Source organism: Bufo gargarizans, chromosome 3, assembly GCF_014858855.1.
Source record: "Bufo gargarizans isolate SCDJY-AF-19 chromosome 3, ASM1485885v1, whole genome shotgun sequence".
NCBI classification, from domain to species: domain Eukaryota; kingdom Metazoa; phylum Chordata; class Amphibia; order Anura; family Bufonidae; genus Bufo; species Bufo gargarizans.
The window spans coordinates 81296513-81318299 of NC_058082.1; positions in this window are offsets into that span (position 1 = coordinate 81296513).

The window sequence follows — 21787 nt, forward strand, 5'->3', positions numbered from 1 at the left end:
CAGATTCATCCTGCTGCTTTTGTCAGCAGTCACATCATCAATAAATGCAAGAGAACCAGTTCCATTGGCAGCCATACATGCCCACGCCATGACACTACCACCACCATGCTTCACTGATGAGGTGGTATGCTTAGGATCATGAGCAGTTCCTTTCCTTCTCCATACTCTTCTCTTCCCATCACTCTGGTACAAGTTGATCTTGGTCTCATCTGTCCATAGGATGTTGTTCCAGAACTTTGAAGGCTTTTTTAGATGTCGTTTGGCAAACTCTAATCTGGCCTTTCATGTTTTTGAGGCTCACCAATGGTTTACATCTTGTGGTGAACCCTCTGTATTCACTCTGGTGAAGTCTTCTCTTGATTGTTGACTTTGACACACATACACCTACCTCCTGGAGAGTGTTCTTGATCTGGCCAACTGTTGTGAAGGGTGTTTTCTTCACCAGGGAAAGAATTCTTCGGTCATCCACCACAGTTGTTTCCGTGGTCTTCCAGTTCTTTTTGTGTTGCTGAGCTCACCGGTGCGTTCCTTCTTTTAAGAATGTTCCAAACAGTTGTTTTGGCCACCCCTAATGTTTTTGCTATCTCTCTGATGGGTTTGTTTTGTTTTTTCAGCCTAATGATGGCTTGCTTCACTGATAGTGACAGCTCTTTGGATCTCATCTTGAGAGTTGACAGCAACAGATTCCAAATGCAAATAGCACACTTGAAATAAACTCTGGACCTTTTATCTGCTCATTTTAATTGGGATAATGAGGGAATAACACACACCTGGCCATGGAACAGCTGAGAAGCCAATTGTCCCATTACTTTTGGTCCCTCAACAAGTGGGAGGCACATATGCAAACTGTTGTTTTGGATGTTAATATCATCAAATTAAAGCTGACAGTCTGCAGTTAAAGCACATCTTGTTTGTATGATTTCAAATCCATTGTGGTGGTGTATACAACCAAAAATTTTAGAATTGTGTCGATGTCCCAATTTTATGGACCTGACTGTATGTATATCACACTTTATACAGATACGTAGGTAGACGTTCCTTAATACCAATAGATTCACAGCCTGATGAACGTTTAAAATAAAAAAATAAAAACTTCATTAAAGTCCGTTTAAAAGGAGGGCAAAAAGCCTATATGTCACAGTCTGTGACCATCAGGCAACCAGACCCAAAAAATTGTGCAGAGTAAGAGTAGAAATACATCCTCTGTACAATTATAGGTCTGGACTAGAGACCTGACTTGCTAGCAAGTAGTTGCTAATCAATTGCAAGCCGGATGTTAGGACACGGTTCACACTATGAATGGACACTAGTATGTTTGTTGCAAGTGACCCTATAGGATATATTGCTCAAGTGTGGTAAATCCAGCTAATTCCTGGCCGTGTGAGGCTATGTTTAGCTGATCGCACTGACTATACTGAGTGCTGCACCCATGTCATCTCTATTTTCTATTAATTCTTGTGGAACACCTAAATGGTTAACAAAGTTTTTAAAATCAGTTTTGTATACCTTGAGGGGTGTAGTTTCTAAAATGGGGTCACTTTATTGGAGTTTCTACTCTAGGGGTGCATCAGGGGGTCTTCAAATGTGACATGGCAGCTTAAAATTATCCCAGTGAAATCTGCTTTCCAAAAACCATATGGCATTCCTTTCTTTCTGTGCAATGCCGTGTGCCCGTACAGCAGTTTATGACCACATATGGGGTGTTTCTGTAAACTGAAGAATCAGGGTAATACATTTTGAGTTTTTTTGGCTGTTAACCCTTGATTTGTTAGTGGAAAAAAATTGATTAAAATGGAAAATCTGCTAAAAAAGTTAAATTCTGATATTTAATCTCTATTTTCCATTAATTCTAACCTAAAGGGTTAACAAAGTTTTTAAAATCAGTTTTGAATACCTTGAGGGGTGTAGGTTCTAAAATGGGGTCATTTTTGGGTGGTTTCTATTACGTAAGCCTCGCAAAGTGACTTCATACCTGAACTGGTCCTTAATAAGTGGATTTTCGAAATTTTCAGAAAAAAAATTCAAGATTTGCTTCTAAACTTCTAAGCCTTCTAATGTCCCCAAAAAATAAATGGCATTCACGAATTGATCCAAACATGTAGTAGACATATGGGGAATGTAAAGTAATAACTATTTTTGAAGGTACTATTATAAAAGTAGAGAAATTGAAATTTGGAAATTTGCAAATGTTTCTAAATTATTGGTAAATTTGGTATTTTTTATAAAAACAATCTCAGAATGGCCTGGATAAGTAAAGGCGTTTTAAAATCATCACCACATAAAGTGACACATGTCAGATTTGCAAAAAATGGCCTGGTACTTAAGGTGAAATATGGCAGGGTCCTTAAGGGGTTAAAATAAATAATAATTATAAGCCAGACAATTCCTATCCATATGCCCTATTGTGGATCTCTAGATCATTTCACAAAGTACTCCACTATTGTCATGTTCTATATAAAAGGGGATACACTTTTAATAAATTATATAATTTTTGCTGTTTGCAGCTACCACTAAGGGGAGCTAACTGTATATGGATTTATATAGCTAGTATACGCAGTGAGAGCTGTATCTATTGGTATGCAGTGTGGTTCCCTATTGAGGTCTGTAGGTAGTCGCTATCACAGCGTCACAGCAAGCATGGGAAGTAGTATTATGTCAGGCCTTGCCTCTTTTTTTTGCCGTCACATGCCCTGCCTTTGTGGTAGGTAAGTTACTAGTGAGGTGTTTAAAGAAGCAGAAAACAGTGAATATATTTCCTGGTACTTACTGCTTGTCTGATTGTGACTCAGATGACTGATGAAGTCACCAAATCCCAGCAACTGAAAGGCAATGTGTAATACTTAACCACCTCAGCTCCCCTAGCTTAAACCCCCTTAATGACCAGACCACTTTTTACAATTCTGCACTACACTACTTTCACGGTTTATTGCTCGTCATACAACGTACCACCCAAATGAATTTTACCTCCTTTTCTACTCACTAATAGAGCTTCATTTGGTGGTATTTCATTGCTGCTGACATTTTTACTTTTTTATATTAATCGAAATTTACCTAAATGACATTTTTCACTTTCGGTTGTAAAATTTTTCTGATAAAACTAAATTTCTATATAAATTGTTCTCTACAATTTATTGGTCTACATGTCTTTGATAAAAAAATGCAATAAGTGTATATTTATTGGTTTGGGGAAAAGTTATAGCGTTACAAACTATGGTACAAAAATGTGAATTTCTGCATTTGAAGCAGCTCTGACTTTCTGAGCACCTGCCATGTTTCCTGAGGTTCTACAATGCCCAGACAGTAGAAACACCACACAAATGACCCCATTTTGGAAAGTAGACACCCTAAGGTATTCGCTGATGGGCATAGTGAGTTCATGGAAGTTTTTATTTTTGTCACAAGTTAGGAAGAAAATGATTTATTTATTTATTTCTTCTTACAAAGTCTCATATTCCACTAACTTGTGACAAACAATTAATTTTACATGAATTCACCATACCCCTCACGGAATACCTTGGGGTGTCTTCTTTCCAAAATGGGGTCACTTGTGGGGTAGTTATACTGCCCTGGCATTTTAGGACACCTAAGCGTGAGAAGTAGTTTGGAATCCAATTGCGTAAAAAATGCCCTGTGAAATCGTAAAGATACTCTTTAGAATTTGGGCCCCTTTGTGCACAAAGGCTGCAAAAAAGGTGTCACACATGTGGTATCGCCGTACTCAGAAGAAGTAGGGCAACGTGTTCTGGGGTGTATTTTTACATATACCCATGCTGGGTGAGAGAAATATCTCTCTAAAAGACAACTTTTCCCATTTTTTTTATACAAAGTTGTCATTTGACAGAGATATTTCTCTCACCCAGCATGGGTATATGTAAAAATACACCCCCAAAACACATTGCCCTACTTCTCCTGAGTACGGCGATACCACACATGTGACACTTTTTGCAGCCTAGGTGCGTAAAGGGGCCTACATTCCAATGAGTACCTTTTAGGAGGGCATTTTTAGGCATTTGGATTCCAGACTTCTTCTCACGCTTTAGGGCCCCTAAAATGCCAGGGCAGTATAAATACCCCACATGTGACCCCATTTGGAAAGAAGACACCCCAAGGTATTCCGTGAGGGGCATGGCGAGTTACTAGAATATTTTTTTTAGGTTTTTGGGCACAAGTTAGCGGAAAATGATTTTGTAAGAGAAAAAAATAAAAAAAAATAATCATTTTCCGCTAACTTGTGCCAAAAAAAAAAAATCCTCTATGAACTCGCCATGTCCCTCACGGAATACCTTGGGGTGTCTTCTTTCCAAAATAGGGTCACTTGTGGGGTATTTATACTGCCCTGGCATTTTAGGGGCCCTAAGCGTGAGAAGAAGTCTGGAATATAAATGTCTAAAAAAATGTACGCATTTGTATTCCGTGAGGGGTATGGTGAGTTCATGTGAGATTTTATTTTTTGTCACAAGTTAGTGGAATATGAGACTTTGTAATAAAAAAAAAGTTTAACTTCTAAGCCTTCTAACGTCCCCAATAAAAAATTTTTATAATTTTCCGCTAACTTGTGCCCAAAAAAAAATCCTCTATGAACTCGCCATGCCCCTCACGGACTACCTTGGGGTGTCTTCTTTCCAAAATGGGGTCACTTGTGGGGTATTTATACTGCCCTGGCATTTTAGGGGCCCTAAAGCGTGAGAAGAAGTCTGGAATATAAATGTCAAAAAAAAAAATGTACGCATTTGTATTCCGTGAGGGGTATGGTGAGTTCATGTGAGATTTTATTTTTTGTCACAAGTTAGTGGAATATGAGACTTTGTAATAAAAAAAAAGTTAAACTTCTAAGCCTTCTAACGTCCCCAATAAAAAAATTATCATTTTCCGCTAACTTGTGCCAATAAAAATTCCTCTATGAACTCGCCATGCCCCTCACGGAATACCTTGGGGTGTCTTCTTTCCAAAATGGGGTCACTTGTGGGGTATTTATACTGTCCTGGCATTTTAGGGGCCCTAAAGCGTGAGAAGAAGTCTGGAATATAAATGTCTAAAAAATTGTACGCATTTGTATTCCGTGAGGGGTATGGTGAGTTCATGTGAGATTTTATTTTTTGTCACAAGTTAGTGGAATATAAGACTTTGTAATAAATTTTTTTTTATCATTTTCCGCTAACTTGTGCCAAAAAAAAAATCCTCTATGAACTCGCCATGCCCCTCACGGAATACCTTGGGGTGTCTTCTTTCCAAAATGGGGTCACTTGTGGGGTATTTATACTGCCCTGGCATTTTAGGGGCCCTAAAGCGTGAGAAGAAGTCTGGAATATAAATATCTAAAAAAATGTACGCATTTGTATTCCGTGAGGGGTATGGTGAGTTCATGTGAGATTTAATTTTTTGTCACAAGTTAGTGGAATATGAGAATTTGTAATAAAAAAAAATAAAAAAAAATAAAAATAAATAAAAATTTCTGCTAACTTGTGGGAAAAAATTATAATTCTTCTATAAACTCGCCATGCCCCTCAAAAGTGATCTTTTATAGCGCCGCGGCGATTTTACAGTGTTTTTGCAGTGATCAGAAAAAAAAAATTCTGTCACTGCAGTGGGGCAGGCTGAATGCAAATGTGCGCACAAGATCAGGCCTGATCGGGCGAATACTGCGTTTTTTGTAGAGCCCATAGAACATGTCCTATTCTTGTCCGCAATTGCGGACAAGAAAAGGCATTTTCTATATAGTTCTGGCAATGTGCGGATCCGAAAAATGCGGAAAGCGCATTGCCGGTGTCCGTGTTTTGCAGATACGCGGTGTCCGTTTTTGCGGATCCGCGGATCCGTCAATCCGCAGAACACATACGGACGTCTGAATGGAGCCTTACAGGGGGGTGATAAATGACAGGGGGGTGATCAGGGAGTCTATATCATTCGCTGGCAGGCTGTAGATGCGATTTTTTAACCCTTGAAAGGTATATCAGACGCTGTTTTGTTAACAGCGTCTGATATACCTGCTACCTGGTCCTCTGGTGGTCCCTTTTGCTTGGATCGACCACCAGAGGACACAGGCAGCTCTGTAAGTAGCACCAAACACCGCTACGCTACACCCCCTATCACTTATTAACCCCTTATTAACCCCTGATCACCCCATATAGACTCCCTGATCACCCCCGTCATTGATCACCCCCCTGTAAGGCTCCATTCAGATGTCTGTATGTGTTTTGCGGATCCGCGGATCCACGGATCCGCAAAACACTTACGGACGTCTGAATGGAGCCTTACAGGGGGATGATCAATGACAGGGGGGGTGATCAGGGAATCTATATGGGTGATCACCCCCATGTCATTGATCACCCCCCTGTAAGGCTCCATTCAGATGTCCGTATGTTTTTTGCGGATCCGTGGATCCTCGGATCCGTGGATCCGCAAAACACATACAGACGTCTGAATGGAGCCTTACAGGGGGGTGATCAATGACGGGGGTTCAGGGAGTCTATATGGGGTGATCAGGGGTTAATAAGGGGTTAATAAGTGATAGGCGGTGGGGGGTGTAGTGTAGCGGTGTTTGGTGCTACTTACAGAGCTGCCTGTGTCCTCTGGTGGTCGATCCAAGCAAAAGGGACCACCAGAGGACCAGGTAGCAGGTATATCAGACGCTGTTAACAAAACAGCGTCTGATATACCTTCGTTTACCTCCCGTTCCTGTGAAAGCGCTCTCCTGTGTGCGCGCCTTTACAGGAAAGAGATGACGCGCCGGCGCGTCAAGGAGGAAGAAATCGACCGCCTCCGGACCGCAATCCTGCGTTAGGCGTTCCGGAGGCGGTTAATTTTACCAGTGGTGGCACTGTAGGGAAACTGTAGACTTTTTGCCGGGTTTCCCTGTGGATTAAGACGGATCACTGTAGGTCTTATACCATACTAAAAGATTAAGGATACTTTCACACTTGCGCTGTGAAGATCCGGCAGGCAGTTCCGTCGCCAGAACTGCCTGCCGGATCCGGAAATCCATGTGTAAACGGATAGCATTTGTAGACGGATGCATTGAAACACCGGATCCGTCTCTCCGTGTCATCCGGAAAAACGGATCCGGTATTTTATATATTTTTTTTGCATTTTTAAAGGTCTGCGCATGCGCAAACCGGAGAACCGGAACCGTTTTGCCAGAACACTTGGTGCCGGATCCGGAATTAATGCATTTCAATAAAAAATAATGCTGGATCCGGAATTCCGGCAAGTGTTCTGGAATTTTGGACAAAGAAAATACCGCAGCATGCTGCGGTATTTTCTCTGGCCAAATACCGTAAGAGTGACTGAACTGAAGACATCCTGATGCATACTAAACGGATTTCTCTAAATTCAGAATGCATTAGGATAAAACTGATCAGTTTTTTTCCGGAATTGAGCCCCTAGGACGGAACTCAATACCGGAAAACTTTAATGCAAGTGTAAAAGTACCCTAAAATTGTACAAAGTGAACAACCCTTTTAACTGTCTCTTAGGTTATTTTATGCTTTTTTACACTTGAAGGTTGATATAAATAGGAAGGCCATTCACCCAAATAAGTAAGAATTCATAGTAGAGAAGACCGATTTAAAAATAATCTATCACCACCACACTGCATTACCGAGGCACTAAAAATATTGCTCACGATACCAGCCATTGGTCCGTTCAGCACATGGTCCGATATTTGCGTCACGATGAGTGCTGCTGTTTATTTATTTGCAGTGGGTTTAAAGCGCCGTGCATCCAGACACCCCAGGACACGGAATAGAATCTGACCAAAAACAAACAATAAAACAATCATATAAATAACAAGGAAACGACGGCACAGACAATAGTACATCCTAATTAGGGCTCACCCAAATTCCCTTTTCCACAACAACATTTTAAGCCGTTTCCTGAACTTGGCAATGTAATTATACAGAAAATATTTGCAGTTGCAGAAATGTAGAAACTGCAACCGACAAAAGTCAAGGTTGAATTCAGGATGGAGTTCTGAGATACACACTTAAATTAGGCAATGCGGACTACGTGGATTTTCATTATGTAGACGGCAAGCCCAGAAAATTATATTCACATTACAATATTTTTAACCCCTTAGTGACCACTAATACACGTTTTTTACTGGTGTAAACAAAGGGGGTTTAAGCTAAACTGCTGGCTTTAATCAATCATTATATGTACCTAAAATGGTGTACCTATAACTTATCCAGCAAAAAATAAGCCCTCATACAGGCACATTGATAAAAAAAACTGTTATAGCTCTTGGAATGTGATTTAATAAAAAAAAGTTGCGTGGTCACTAAGTGGTTAAATTAAGGCAGTATTCCCATCCTGGGCATTTGTGTCCACAGAATATGCCATAAAGGCTCATGCACACGACCATTGGCTGTTTTTGGACGTATTACATGGAATGATGACATATGCGGTTTATACGCCATATAGACTCATGCACACGGCCGTTGCCGTCTTTGTGGTACACAAATTGAGTATCCGCAAAATAGGGATACCGGCTGTGTTCATTCCGCATTTTGAAGAGCGGAATGTCCGGCCGCTAATAGAACAGTCCCATCCTTGTCTGTAACGCAGACAATAATAGGACATGTTCTATATTTTGCAGAACGGCCATGCGGACATACAGACACGGAATGCACACAGAGTCATTTTACATACTGCAAAAAAAATGGACCGGACACAGAAAAAAAAAAAGTTTGTTTGCATAAGCCCTTAGGCTGAAAATTATTTTCCAGAACGTCTCCTTGCAAGGATCCCTTAAAAAAACACGGACCAAACACGGATGTCTGGTGTTCACAGACCATAGACTATAATGTACGTGAGGCATCTGTAGTCACAGACAAAATAGAGCATACTGCCATGTAAAACCACCTTTATAAGTGGATACACACAATAAAGTCAATGGGTAGGTGTGCTGTTTGTAGAGACCATGGACAGCACACAGCCATGATTCACTGACATGTGAAAGGTCTTACCAGCCAAATGATCTTTCATCTGGAAATTACATTTTTTTTTAACCACTAAAATATATGAGCAATGAAGTAGGGATTCCAACCTATTCCACTAGTAGCAGCAAAACTTCTCCCCCAAAAAATAAAACTGTAAGGTTAACTCCAGACACAAGATGGCGCCCTATGTAGGTAAAAAAGCTTCTATTTTAGTGAATACACAGTAAATGTCTGTAACCCTCTAGACCAGTGGTCTTCGACCTGTGGCTTACCAGCATGCATAGGAGTTGAAGTCTCAAAATAGTTGGAGACCACTGAACTATACTGTGTTTATAAAGGACAATTAAAAAAATGCAAAAAGGGAGCTCCAAACAATAAAATTTAAAACAATAAAATACAGGCGACACACATTTCAGTGGTGATCTGCCACCTTCATCAGGTGCACGTCAAACAGAGAAGGAACATAGAGTTGTTCACACCCCCACAGGAAATGACATCATGAAATGCAGATTTAAAACTAATAGAATTTTTGTACAATCAAAACAAAAAATACAGAAATTACTAATCTTTACTAGGGATGAGCGAACTCGAACTGTATAGTTCGGGTTCGTACCAAATTTTGGGGTGTCCGTGACACGGACCCGAACCCGGACATTTTCGTAAAAGTCCGGGTTCGGGTTCGGTGTTCGTCGCTTTCTTGGCGCTTTTGTGACGCTTTCTTGGCGCTTTTTGAAAGGCTGCAAAGCAGCCAATCAACAAGCGTCATACTACTTGCCCCAAGAGGCCATCACAGCCATGCCTACTATTGGCATGGCTATGATTGGCCAGAGCACCATGTGACCCAGCCTCTATTTAAGCTGAAGTCACATAGCGCCGCCCGTCACTCTGCTCTGATTAGCGTAGGGAGAGGTTGCGGCTGCGACAGTAGGGCGAGATTAGGCAGATTAACTCCTCCAAAGTACTTGATTATTGATCGATCTGCAGCTGTGGATCATTGAGCTGCTGATACTCAATTGCTCACTGTTTTTAGGCTGCCCAGACCGTTTGTCAGTCACATTTTTCTGGGGTGATCGGCGGCCATTTTGTGTCTTGTGGTGCGCCAGCACAAGCTGCGACCAAGTGCATTTAACCCTCAATGGTGTGGTTGTTTTTTGGCTAAAGCCTACATCAGGGTGAAGCTGTCACACCAAGTGCATTTAACCAGCAATAGTCTGTTTATTTTTTGGCCATATACTACATCAGGGGCAAGCTGCGCCCGTCACCAAGTGCATTTAACCAGCAATAGTCTGTTCATTTTTTGGCCATATACTACATCAGGGGCAAGCTGCGCCCGTCACCAAGTGCATTTAACCCTCAGTAGTGTGGTTGGTCAAGCTATCACACCAAGTGCATTTAACCAGCAATAGTCTGTTCATTTTTTGGCCATATACTAAATCAGGGGCAAGCTGCGCCCGTCACCAAGTGCATTTAACCAGCAATAGTCTGTTCATTTTTTGGCCATATACTACATCAGGGGCAAGCTGCGCCCGTCACCAAGTGCATTTAACCCTCAGTAGTGTGGTTGGTCAAGCTGTGACACCAAGTGCATTTAACCAGCAATAGTCTGTTCATTTTTTGGCCATATACTACATCAGGGGCAAGCTGCGCCCGTCACCAAGTGCATTTAACCAGCAATAGTGTGGTTATTTTTTGGCCATATCCCAGTCTAATTCTGTCACTAAATCCATACCGGTCACCCAGCGCCTAAATACTAGGCCTCAAATTTATATCCCGCTAAATCTGTCGTTACCGCTGTACTGTTGTGGCTGGGAAAGTTATTTAGTGTCCGTCAAAGCACATTTTTTGTTCAGGGTTGAAATACAATTCCCAATTTAGCAATTTCATAATTTAGTGGTTTCTGCTATATCAGAGCTATTTGAAATCTATCCCTAAAAGGGTATATAATATTCAAGGTGCACATAGGGTCATTCAGAATAACTTCACACACACGCTACTGTGCATTTCCAAGTCCAATTCTGTTAGTAAATCCATACCGGTCACCCAGCGCCTAAATACTAGGCCTCAAATTTATATCCCGCTAAATCTCTCGTTACCGCTGTCCTGTTGTGGCTGGGAAAGTTATTTAGTGTCTGTCAAAGCACATTTTTTGTTCTGGGTTGAAATACAATTCCCAATTTAGCAATTTCATAATTTAGTGGTTTCTGCTATATCAGAGCTATTTGAAATCTATCCCTAAAAGGGTATATAATATTCAAGGTGCACATAGGGTCATTCAGAATAACTTCACACACACGCTACTGTGCATTTCCAAGTCCAATTCTGTTAGTAAATCCATACCGGTCACCCAGCGCCTAAATATTAGGCCTCAAATTTATATCGAACTGAATCTCTCGTTACCGCTGTCCTGTTGTGGCTGGGAAAGTTATTTAGTGTCCGTCAAAGCACATTTTTTGTTCTGGGTTGAAATACAATTCCCAATTTAGCAATTTCATAATTTAGTGGTTCCTGCTATATCAGAGCTATTTGAAATCTATCCCTAAAAGGGTATATAATATTCAAGGTGCACATAGGGTCATTCAGAATAACTTCACACACACGCTACTGTGCATTTCCAAGTCCAATTCTGTTAGTAAATCCATACCGGTCACCCAGCGCCTAAATACTAGGCCTCAAATTTATATCCCGCTGAATTTGAATACAATACATTGGGCCAAATAATATTTTTGTTGTTGTGGTGAACCATAACAATGAGGAAAACATCTAGTAAGGGACGCGGACGTGGACATGGTCGTGGTGATGTTAGTGGACCCTCTGGTGCTGGGAGAGGACGTGGCCGTTCTGCCACATCCACACGTCCTAGTGTACCAACTACCTCAGGTCCCAGTAGCCGCCAGAATTTACAGCGATATATGGTGGGGCCCAATGCCGTTCTAAGGATGGTAAGGCCTGAGCAGGTACAGGCATTAGTCAATTGGGTGGCCGACAGTGGATCCAGCACGTTCACATTATCTCCCACCCAGTCTTCTGCAGAAAGCGCACAGATGGCGCCTGAAAACCAACCCCATCAGTCTGTCACATCACCCCCATGCATACCAGGGAAACTGTCTCAGCCTCAAGTTATGCAGCAGTCTCTTATGCTGTTTGAAGACTCCGCTGGCAGGGTTTCCCAAGGGCATCCACCTAGCCCTTCCCCAGCGGTGAAAGACATAGAATGCACTGACGCACAACCACTTATGTTTCCTGATGATGAGGACATGGGAATACCACCTCAGCATGTCTCTGATGATGACGAAACACAGGTGCCAACTGCTCCGTCTTTCTGCAGTGTGCAGACTGAACAGGAGGTCAGGGATCAAGACTGGGTGGAAGACGATGCAGGGGACGATGAGGTCCTAGGCCCCACATGGAATGAAGGTCGTGCCACTGACTTTCACAGTTCAGAGGAAGAGGCAGTGGTGAGACCGAGCCAACAGCGTAGCAAAAGAGGGAGCAGTGGGCAAAAGCAGAACACCCGCCGCCAAGAGACTCCGCCTGCTACTGACCGCCGCCATCTGGGACCGAGCACCCCAAAGGCAGCTTCAAGGAGTTCCCTGGCATGGCACTTCTTCAAACAATGTGCTGACGACAAGACCCGAGTGGTTTGCACGCTGTGCCATCAGAGCCTGAAGCGAGGCATTAACGTTCTGAACCTGAGCACAACCTGCATGACCAGGCACCTGCATGCAAAGCATGAACTGCAGTGGAGTAAACACCTTAAAACCAAGGAAGTCACTCAGGCTCCCCCTGCTACCTCTTCTGCTGCTGCCGCCTCGGCCTCTTCCTCCGCTTCTGGAGGAACGTTGGCACCTGCCGCCCAGCAAACAGGGGATGTACCACCAACACCACCACCTCCGTCACCAAGCGTCTCAACCATGTCACACGGCAGCGTTCAGCTCTCCATCTCACAAACATTTGAGAGAAAGCGTAAATTCCCACCTAGCCACCCTCGATCCCTGGCCCTGAATGCCAGCATTTCTAAACTACTGGCCTATGAAATGCTGTCATTTAGGCTGGTGGACACAGACAGCTTCAAACAGCTCATGTCGCTTTCTGTCCCACAGTATGTTGTTCCCAGCCGCCACTACTTCTCCAAGAGAGCCGTGCCTTCCCTGCACAACCAAGTATCCGATAAAATCAAGTGTGCACTGCGCAACGCCATCTGTAGCAAGGTCCACCTAACCACAGATACGTGGACCAGTAAGCACTGCCAGGGACGCTATATCTCCCTAACTGCACACTGGGTAAATGTAGTGGCAGCTGGGCCCCAGGCGGAGAGCTGTTTGGCGCACGTCCTTCCGCCGCCAAGGATCGCAGGGCAACATTCTTTGCCTCCTGTTGCCACCTCCTCCTTCTCGGCTTCCTCCTCCTCTTCTTCCACCTGCTCATCCAGTCAGCCACACACCTTCACCACCAACTTCAGCACAGCCCGGGGTAAACGTCAGCAGGCCATTCTGAAACTCATATGTTTGGGGGACAGGCCCCACACCGCACAGGAGTTGTAGCGGGTATAGAACAACAGACCGACGAGTGGTTGCTGCCGGTGAGCCTCAAGCCCGGCCTGGTGGTGTGTGATAATGGGCGAAATCTCGTTGCAGCTCTGGGACTAGCCAATTTGACGCACATCCCTTGCTTGGCGCATGTGCTGAATTTGGTGGTGCAGAAGTTCATACACAACTACCCCGACATGTCAGAGCTGCTGCATAAAGTGCGGGCCGTCTGTTCGCGCTTCCGGCGTTCACATCCTGCTGCTGCTCGCCTGTCTGCGCTACAGCGTAACTTCGGCCTTCCCGCTCACCGCCTCATATGCGACGTGCCCACCAGGTGGAACTCCACCTTGCACATGCTGGACAGACTGTGCGAGCAGCAGCAGGCCATAGTGGAGTTTCAGCTGCAGCACGCACGGGTCAGTCGCACTACAGAACAGCACCACTTCACCACCAATGACTGGGCCTCCATGCGAGACCTGTGTGCCCTGTTGCGCTGTTTCGAGTACTCCACCAACATGGCCAGTGGCGATGACGCCGTTATCAGCGTTACAATACCACTTCTATGTCTCCTTGAGAAAACACTTAGGGCGATGATGGAAGAGGAGGTGGCCCAGGAGGAGGAGGAGGAGGAGGAGGAGGAGGAGGAAGAGGGGTCATTTTTAGCACTTTCAGGCCAGTCTCTTCGAAGTGACTCAGAGGGAGGTTTTTGGCAACAGCAGAGGCCAGGTACAAATGTGGCCAGCCAGGGCCCACTACTGGAGGACGAGGAGGACGAGGATGAGGAGGAGGTGGAGGAGGATGAGGATGAAGCATGGTCACAGCGGGGTGGCACCCAACGCAGCTCGGGTCCATCACTGGTGCGTGGCTGGGGGGAAAGGCAGGACGATGACGATACGCCTCCCACAGAGGACAGCTTGTCCTTACCCCTGGGCAGCCTGGCACACATGAGCGACTACATGCTGCAGTGCCTGCGCAACGACAGCAGAGTTGCCCACATTTTAACCTGTGCGGACTACTGGGTTGCCACCCTGCTGGATCCACGCTACAAAGACAATGTGCCCACCTTACTTCCTGCACTGGAGCGTGATAGGAAGATGCGCGAGTACAAGCGCACGTTGGTAGACGCGCTACTGAGAGCATTCCCAAATGTCACAGGGGAACAAGTGGAAGCCCAAGGCCAAGGCAGAGGAGGAGCAAGAGGTCGCCAAGGCAGCTGTGTCAATGCCAGCTCCTTTGAGGGCAGGGTTAGCATGGCAGAGATTTGGAAAACTTTTGTCAACATGCCACAGCTAACTGCACCACCACCTGATACGCAACGTGTTAGCAGGAGGCAACATTTCACTAACATGGTGGAACAGTACATGTGCACACCCCTCCACGTACTGACTGATGGTTCGGCCCCATTCAACTTCTGGGTCTCTAAATTGTCCACGTGGCCAGAGCTAGCCTTTTATGCCTTGGAGGTGCTGGCCTGCCCGGCGGCCAGCGTTTTGTCTGAACGTGTATTCAGCACGGCAGGGGGCGTCATTACAGACAAACGCAGCCGCCTGTCTACAGCCAATGTGGACAAGCTGACGTTCATAAAAATGAACCAGGCATGGATCCCACAGGATCTGTCTGTCCCTTGTCCAGATTAGACATTAACTACCTCCCCTTAACCATATATTATTGGACTCCAGGGCACTTCCTCATTCAATCCTATTTTTATTTTCATTTTACCATTATATTGCGAGGCTACCCAAAGTTGAATGAACCTCTCCTCTGTCTGGGTGCCGGGGCCTAAATATATGCCAATGGACTGTTCCAATGTTGGGTGACGTGAAGCCTGATTCTCTGCTATGTCATGCAGAATGATTCTCTGCTGACATGAAGCCAGATCCTCTGTTACGGGACCTCTCTCCTCTGCCTGGGTGCTGGGCCTAAATATATGAAAATGGACTGTTGCAGTGGTGGCTGACGTGAAGCCTCATTCTCTGCTATGACATGCAGACTAATTCTCTGCTGACATGAAGTCAGATCCTCTGTTACGGGACCTCTCTCCTCTGCCTGGGTGCTGGGCCTAAACTTATGAAAATGGACTCTTACAGTGGTGGGTGACGTGAAGCCTCATTCTCTGCTATGACATGCAGACTGATTCTCTGCTGACATGAAGCCAGATTGTCTGTTACGGGACCTCTCTCCTCTGCCTGGGTGCTGGGCCTAAATATATGCCAATGGACTGTTGCAGTGGTGGGTGACGTGAAGCCTCATTCTCTGCTATGACATGCAGACTAATTCTCTGCTGACATGAAGCCAGATTGTCTGTTACGGGACCTCTCTCCTCTGCCTGGGTGCTGGGCCTAAACTTATGAAAATGGACTCTTACAGTGGTGGCTGACGTGAAGCCTGATTCTCTGCTATGACATGAAGACTGATTCTCTGCTGACATGAAGCCAGATCCTCTGTTACGGGACCTCTCTCCTCTGCCTGGGTGCTGGGCCTAAACTTATGAAAATGGACTCTTACAGTGGTGGGTGACGTGAAGCCTCATTCTCTGCTATGACATGCAGACTAATTCTCTGCTGACATGAAGCCAGATTGTCTGTTACGGGACCTCTCTCCTCTGCCTGGGTGCTGGGCCTAAATTTATGACAATGGACTGTTGCAGTGGTGGGTGACGTGAAGCCTGATTCTCTGCTATGACATGCAGACTGATTCTCTGCTGACATGAAGCCAGATTGTCTGTTACGGGACCTCTCTCCTCTGCCTGTGTGCTGGGCCTAAATATATGCCAATGGACTGTTGCAGTGGTGGCTGACGTGAAGCCTCATTCTCTGCTATGACATGCAGACTAATTCTCTGCTGACATGAAGCCAGATCCTCTGTTACGGGACCTCTCTCCTCTGCCTGGGTGCTGGGCCTAAATTTATGAAAATGGACTCTTACAGTGGTGGGTGACGTGAAGCCTGATTCTCTGCTATGACATGAAGACTGATTCTCTGCTGACATGAAGCCAGATTGTCTGTTACGGGACCTCTCTCCTCTGCCTGGGTGCTGGGCCTAAATATATGCCAATGGACTGTTCCAATGTTGGGTGACGTGAAGCCTGATTCTCTGCTATGACATGAAGACTAATTCTCTGCTGACATGAAGCCAGATCCTCTGTTACGGGACCTCTCTCCTCTGCCTGGGTGCTGGGCCTAAATTTATGAAAATGGACTCTTACAGTGGTGGGTGACGTGAAGCCTGATTCTCTGCTATGACATGAAGACTGATTCTCTGCTGACATGAAGCCAGATTGTCTGTTACGGGACCTCTCTCCTCTGCCTGGGTGCTGGGCCTAAACTTATGAAAATGGACTCTTACAGTGGTGGCTGACGTGAAGCCTGATTCTCTGCTATGACATGAAGACTGATTCTCTGCTGACATGAAGCCAGATCCTCTGTTACGGGACCTCTCTCCTCTGCCTGGGTGCTGGGCCTAAACTTATGAAAATGGACTCTTACAGTGGTGGGTGACGTGAAGCCTCATTCTCTGCTATGACATGCAGACTAATTCTCTGCTGACATGAAGCCAGATTGTCTGTTACGGGACCTCTCTCCTCTGCCTGGGTGCTGGGCCTAAATTTATGACAATGGACTGTTGCAGTGGTGGGTGACGTGAAGCCTGATTCTCTGCTATGACATGCAGACTGATTCTCTGCTGACATGAAGCCAGATTGTCTGTTACGGGACCTCTCTCCTCTGCCTGTGTGCTGGGCCTAAATATATGCCAATGGACTGTTGCAGTGGTGGCTGACGTGAAGCCTCATTCTCTGCTATGACATGCAGACTAATTCTCTGCTGACATGAAGCCAGATCCTCTGTTACGGGACCTCTCTCCTCTGCCTGGGTGCTGGGCCTAAATTTATGAAAATGGACTCTTACAGTGGTGGGTGACGTGAAGCCTGATTCTCTGCTATGACATGAAGACTGATTCTCTGCTGACATGAAGCCAGATTGTCTGTTACGGGACCTCTCTCCTCTGCCTGGGTGCTGGGCCTAAATATATGCCAATGGACTGTTCCAATGTTGGGTGACGTGAAGCCTGATTCTCTGCTATGACATGCAGACTAATTCTCTGCTGACATGAAGCCAGATACTCTGTTACGGGACCTCTCTCCTCTGCCTGGGTTCCGGGGCCTAAATATCTGAGAATGGACTGTTCCAGTGGTGGGTGACGGGAAGCCAGATTCTCTGCTATGGGACCTCTCTCCAATTGATTTTGGTTAATTTTTATTTATTTAATTTTTATTTAAATTCATTTCCCTATCCACATTTGTTTGCAGGGGATTTACCTACATGTTGCTGCCTTTTGCAGCCCTCTAGCCCTTTCCTGGGCTGTTTTACAGCCTTTTTAGTGCCAAAAGTTCGGGTTCCCATTGACTTCAATGGGGTTCGGGTTCGGGACGAAGTTCGGATCGGGTTCGGATCCCGAACCCGAACATTTTCGAGAAGTTCGGCCGAACTTCTCGAACCCGAACATCCAGGTGTTCGCTCAACTCTAATCTTTACAGTAAAAAAACAAATATCAAATGAAAATAGTCCAGAAAAGCAAAAAAGCAAAGCCAAGATTTTATGAAAATATCAGGCTGTGATCCTACACGGTAGCACAGAGTGTGAGCAAAGTTGAATTCTCTGTTGTGGGGAAACACTCTCCATTAACCCTTTAACCACCTCCCGACCGCTGTACGCACCGATGCGTCCGGGAGGTGGTTGATTAGTTCCTCCTGGACGCATCGGCGCGTCTTCTCGCGAGACTACGTCACAGCCGGCCCGCGCATCGCGGGCCGGCATTTCACTGCAGAGTATTTCGTCAGCAGCCTGCCGGCCACGATCATTGGCTGGCAGGCTGCTGATTTTCAAAAAAAACCAATCAGCAGCCATTTAACCCCACATATTAGTAAATATGATGGGGTTATATGGCTGCTGTGCTCCTCTGCTCCTTCTTTTGGTCGGTTGGTTCCAGCAGAGGAGCAGAGGAGCACATCATTACTGTGAGTACCCACCACACCACACTTAGCCCCCAGATCACCCCAATTAACCCTTTGATCACCCCTTTTATCCCCCCCTGTCAATCACTAGAATGAGGCTTCACGTCACCCACCACTGTAAGAGTCCATTTTCATAAGTTTAGGCCCAGCACCCAGGCAGAGGAGAGAGGTCCCGTAACAGAGGATCTGGCTTCATGTCAGCAGAGAATCAGTCTTCATGTCATAGCAGAGAATCAGGCTTCACGTCAGCCACCACTGTAAGAGTCCATTTTCATAAGTTTAGGCCCAGCACCCAGGCAGAGGAGAGAGGTCCCGTAACAGACAATCTGGCTTCATGTCAGCAGAGAATCAGTCTGCATGTCATAGCAGAGAATGAGGCTTCACGTTCAGACAAAACGCTGGCCGCCGGGCAGGCCAGCACCTCCAAGGCATAAAAGGCTAGCTCTGGCCACGTGGACAATTTAGAGACCCAGAAGTTGAATGGGGCCGAACCATCAGTCAGTACGTGGAGGGGTGTGCACATGTACTGTTCCACCATGTAAGTGAAATGTTGCCTCCTGCTAACACGTTGCGTATCAGGTGGTGGTGCAGTTAGCTGTGGCGTGTTGACAAAAGTTTTCCACATCTCTGCCATGCTAACCCTGCCCTCAAAGGAGCTGGCATTGACACAGCTGCCTTGGCGACCTCTTGCTCCTCCTCTGCCTTGGCCTTGGGCTTCCACTTGTTCCCCTGTGACATTTGGGAATGCTCTCAGTAGCGCGTCTACCAACGTGCGCTTGTACTCGCGCATCTTCCTATCACGCTCCAGTGCAGGAAGTAAGGTGGGCACATTGTCTTTGTAGCGTGGATCCAGCAGGGTGGCAACCCAGTAGTCCGCACAGGTTAAAATGTGGGCAACTCTGCTGTCGTTGCGCAGGCACTGCAGCATGTAGTCGCTCATGTGTGCCAGGCTGCCCAGGGGTAAGGACAAGCTGTCCTCTGTGGGAGGCGTATCGTCATCGTCCTGCCTTTCCCCCCAGCCACGCACCAGTGATGGACCCGAGCTGCGTTGGGTGCCACCCCGCTGTGACCATGCTTCATCCTCATCCTCCTCCACCTCCTCCTCATCCTCGTCCTCCTCGTCCTCCAGTAGTGGGCCCTGGCTGGCCACATTTGTACCTGGCCTCTGCTGTTGCCAAAAACCTCCCTCTGAGTCACTTCGAAGAGACTGGCCTGAAAGTGCTAAAAATGACCCCTCTTCCTCCTCCTCCTCCTCCTCCTCCTCCTCCTGGGCCACCTCCTCTTCCATCATCGCCCTAAGTGTTTTCTCAAGGAGACATAGAAGTGGTATTGTAACGCTGATAACGGCGTCATCGCCACTGGCCATGTTGGTGGAGTACTCGAAACAGCGCAACAGGGCACACAGGTCTCGCATGGAGGCCCAGTCATTGGTGGTGAAGTGGTGCTGTTCTGTAGTGCGACTGACCCGTGCGTGCTGCAGCTGAAACTCCACTATGGCCTGCTGCTGCTCGCACAGTCTGTCCAGCATGTGCAAGGTGGAGTTCCACCTGGTGGGCACGTCGCATATGAGGCGGTGAGCGGGAAGGCCGAAGTTACGCTGTAGCGCAGACAGGCGAGCAGCAGCAGGATGTGAACGCCGGAAGCGCGAACAGACGGCCCGCACTTTATGCAGCAGCTCTGACATGTCGGGGTAGTTGTGTATGAACTTCTGCACCACCAAATTCAGCACATGCGCCAAGCAAGGGATGTGCGTCAAATTGGCTAGTCCCAGAGCTGCAACGAGATTTCGCCCATTATCACACACCACCAGGCCGGGCTTGAGGCTCACCGGCAGCAAGGAAAAAAGTGATCAGTGCAAACTGTCACTTTTTTTTTTCACTGGTATTGACCGTTAGGTTTCAGTATAGTTTAGGCCCCTTGGTTAGGTAGTTTAGGGATCGGTTAGCGCCCAGCCCACCGCACCGCAGTCCGTTATTCGCTGATTAGCGTATCGCTAATCAGCATTTGTACTTTTATAGTATCTGGAAGTGATCAAAACTGATCACGGTCAGATCTATAATTGTACTAGTGTCACTTTAGTTCGCCCTCCACCCAAAACGCAGTGTTTGCCCGATCAGGCCTGATCGGTCGCCCACACGTGCGTACACCCACGCCCGCCCCACCGCAGTGACAAAAAAAAATTATTTTTTTTGATCGCTGCACATTCACTTTACACGCACTGCGGCGATAAAAAAAATCAGTTTTGATATTTTTTATCAACCGCAGCAGCCTCCGGTACTTCGCTAGCCTCCCATTTGTAAGACAGGCTTGCTTTTTTTTTCTTGGGTAGTCTCAGGGAATACCCCGAAATTTAGTTGCCCACATGTCTAACAGGGGGTATTCTTCTGAAGAGGCCTACAGGCTTCTGACCCAGTCGGATGAGGAGTGGGAACCCTCATCTGATGAATCCAGCGGGTCAGAATACGAACCTGTAGAAAGCAGTGGCTCTCTGACCCAAAGTTCGGACGAGGAGGCTGAGGTCCCTGATAGCACCAGGCGTACCCGGCCCCGTGTCGCTAGACCGCAGGTTGCGCAGGATCCGCTTCAAGAGCAGCAGAGTGGGGCTGGTGCTGTCGGATTACGTGGTGAGGCATACACCAGCAGCCCAGCCCTTCCTGGACCTAGTACCAGCACTGCCGTACAACCTGGTGAAGTAGCGAGCACCAGAAGGGCAGTTGAAGCTGGTACGGTGGCACGTGCAGTAGTGACCCCGTCGCAGCCACCGCAAAGACGTGCCCGTAGAGCCCCTAGAATCCCAGAGGTGCTGGCAAACCCTGAATGGCAGTCCCCAACTTCAGCCGCACCCGTAGTTTTCCCTTTCACCGCCCAGTCTGGAGTTCGGGTTGAGACAGCTCAGATCGATTCGGCCCTGGGATTTTTTGAGCTGTTCTTGACTGCGGAGCTTTTAGACTTAGTCGTGGCAGAGACAAACAGGTATGCCACACAATTTATCACCGCTAACCCGGGAAGCTTTTATGCCCAGCCTTTCCGGTGGAAACCAGTCCAAGTTTCCGAATTTAAAACTTTTCTGGGCCTCCTCCTCAACATGGGCCTGACAAAAAAGCATGAATTGCGGTCATATTGGTCCACGAACCCGATTCATCACATGCCCATGTTCTCTGCTGCTATGTCCAGGACACGATTTGAGGTCATCCTGCGTTTCCTGCACTTTAGCGACAACACCGCCTCCCGTCCCAGGGGCCACCCTGCTTTTGACCGGCTCCACAAAATTCGGCCCCTCATAGACCATTTCAACCAGAAATTTGCAGATTTGT